Consider the following 2,330-nt stretch of genomic DNA (forward strand, 5'->3'; position numbering starts at 1 on the left):
CCTCCTCCGGCTGCTCTAAGCAGCTCCCATCCCCAGGACCCTCTCCCCTCGCCCCAGGAGCTGAGGCAGGGCCACACGTTCAGACAGATTGCTCTATCGAAATGGTCCCCCCCAATGTCCGCTTTCTTCAAGATCCGGACACTCTGAGTATGAGTCTGATAAATAAGTAAATAATAGAAATGTATTCTGGGCTGCTGATGATGGGGGATAAAGCCTCAAGGCTGTGGCTGAGCCTGCGGGCCCCTGAGCTCTGAGGCCACCCGCAGAGCTTGGGACAAGGTCTCCATTCCCAGGCCTCATCCCCCAGGCCCAGCGGTCCATGTGCTTCCCAGAAAGTCTCTCGTTAAGCTCCAGGTCTCCAGGCCAGGATGGAAGACAGGTGGAGGGTGGGGAGGAGCGAGGGGGAGAGACGGAGGGAAGGGGTACGTGCATGCGTGCGTGTGTGCGTGTGTGCGTGCACATACACATCAGTATCTAGCGGAACCCCTCTGTTGTCCCCGGCCTAAGCAGTTTCTTGCATCCAGTCTCCCCAGTCACATGTTTGCACATCCCGCAGTAGCTGCGCCTCCTTGGGGAAGGGGCATTTTGGGGGTGGTGGCGAGGAAGATGCTGGGGGTGAGGGCAGGAAAACTGAGGGGATGAGGGATGGGGTGAAGCCAGTGCACATTCCAGAAGTTCTCTGTAACAGGAGCTCAGGGGTAATAAGCTATTTGCACAGAGGCCCCCAAAACTGCATTTGAAGAGCCTGAGAAAATGCCATCTGTAGCAAAGACAGAAGGTGCTGAAGCCAAAAGAAAAAAAAAAAGAAAAAGAAAAGGGTGCTGCTGGCCCGAGTGGGTGCTCGATAAATACTTTAGTGCACTCACATGTGCCCTCTGCATCCAGCAACAATTATTTATCAAAACGGGTGGCGGGGTGAGGGATGTGGGGGTCGGGGGAGTCTCCATGCGACATCAGGGATACAGATCTAAACTCGGGCAGACGGGAAGTGGGTTTCACTCTCCAGCTGCACCAGCACCCCCTGCACACACTCCCCCCGCCCCGGAGACGGAGACGGAGCCCTTGGCCATGCCACGAGTGTGCGTCCTGCACTGTGCATTCCTCGGGGCTGAGCTATGATTGGAATGAGGATATGTCTGCTCACTCCCTCTACCGTTTGGCCTTTACATTTTCGGCCTGGATATTACAGCAAGATAGCTCTGGGCTTTTTAATTGCCCTGAACTTTTGTTAAGATTAAATGAGGGGAGGAAATGGAAAGGAAAATAAAGCCACGTCTGTATTGCTTTTGAGTTGCATAATTATATACATTTGCTACTCCATTAGTCGTCAAGTATTCCCGCCTATCAACCTCTCCCCCATCGCCGCCGAGAAAAATAAATCAGTTACCCGGTTATTGCTGCAAAGTTTGCAGAACTCTGAGTTCCCTTCTCCCATAGTAAAGAGAATTATGCAACTTAAAAATCTAAGGTCTCTTTTTTTAATTACCACCCATGCGGGAGACCTGAATCACACAAGTACTTGGTTGTCTTCCTGCTGCTTCAGAAAACAGTCTTTCCCTCCAACGGGATATGACGTTCGAGGACTTAACCATCGGTCCCTGGAGTCGGCCACAGAGCCTTTATTTGTGGGCCCGAAAAGGCACCGCCCCTCCAGAACAGCTCCTAACTCGAAGATGACCTCAGAGCCTCGGCTCGCCATCTCCAAAAATAAAACCTCACCTAGGCACTTACCACACCCACGGATCCTGGCTCCAGACTCTGAGCAAATAGGTTTGAAAAATCAAAATGAGAGCTGTATGACCGAGGTATTTCACCGTAACCATGGCGATGGGTTTTATTAGCACTAACACTAGGATGTGGTCAGGCTGGGTATACAGACTGCAGACACAGTGCGAGTAGTGTCACAGTGCGTGCCCACGAAGTCTCCCAAACGGGAACGTGGCTCCTAGTGCCGTGATTCATGAAGGAGGAGGGGGGAGGGGAGGGGGGTCGGGAGGCCATAGCGTCCGTGAGAGCGGCCCAGGCGGTTCATTTTAGCCTGAATTCAGCCTTTTTAATGGAATCCTCGAGCACACCCCACCTGGCACATGGACTGCGACTTTCCCTTCTCAGAGTCCTTTTCAACAAGCTTGAGAGAGTCCGGGGCTGGCCAACAGCCTGCGACCTCGGAGCAGGAAAGGGATCAGGACCTGCTCTGATGTGCCCAAGGTCAGAGGCCTGGAGGACGACTGGCCTGGGGCCGGAGCTGCATCCTCTGGCTCCTCCCTGAAAATTCTTTCCGCGGCACCCCTCTGCCGGCCTTTCTCGTTGTGCCTGGGGTCATTTTGGTA

The 2,330-nt window shown here is 53.5% G+C and overlaps 1 protein-coding gene across 2 annotated transcripts in view; it reads left to right on the forward strand.

The window, feature by feature from the left end:
- Positions 1-915: 915 nt before the first annotated feature.
- The window catches only part of KIAA0040 (KIAA0040 ortholog), a 15,575-nt gene continuing 14,160 nt past the window's right edge, over positions 916-2,330 (forward strand). Inside the window, exon 1 of one of the 2 annotated variants that reach the window (XR_003045073.1) lies at positions 916-1,805. The gene's annotated coding sequence lies outside the window, so the exon portion shown is untranslated. Of the gene's footprint in view, positions 1,806-2,005; positions 2,328-2,330 lie in introns of those variants that run through there. The other variant, XM_015586278.2, reaches the window with a different exon arrangement.

The sequence above is a fragment of the Pteropus alecto genome, unplaced genomic scaffold, assembly GCF_000325575.1.
Source record: "Pteropus alecto unplaced genomic scaffold, ASM32557v1 scaffold101, whole genome shotgun sequence".
NCBI classification, from domain to species: Eukaryota; Metazoa; Chordata; class Mammalia; order Chiroptera; family Pteropodidae; genus Pteropus; species Pteropus alecto.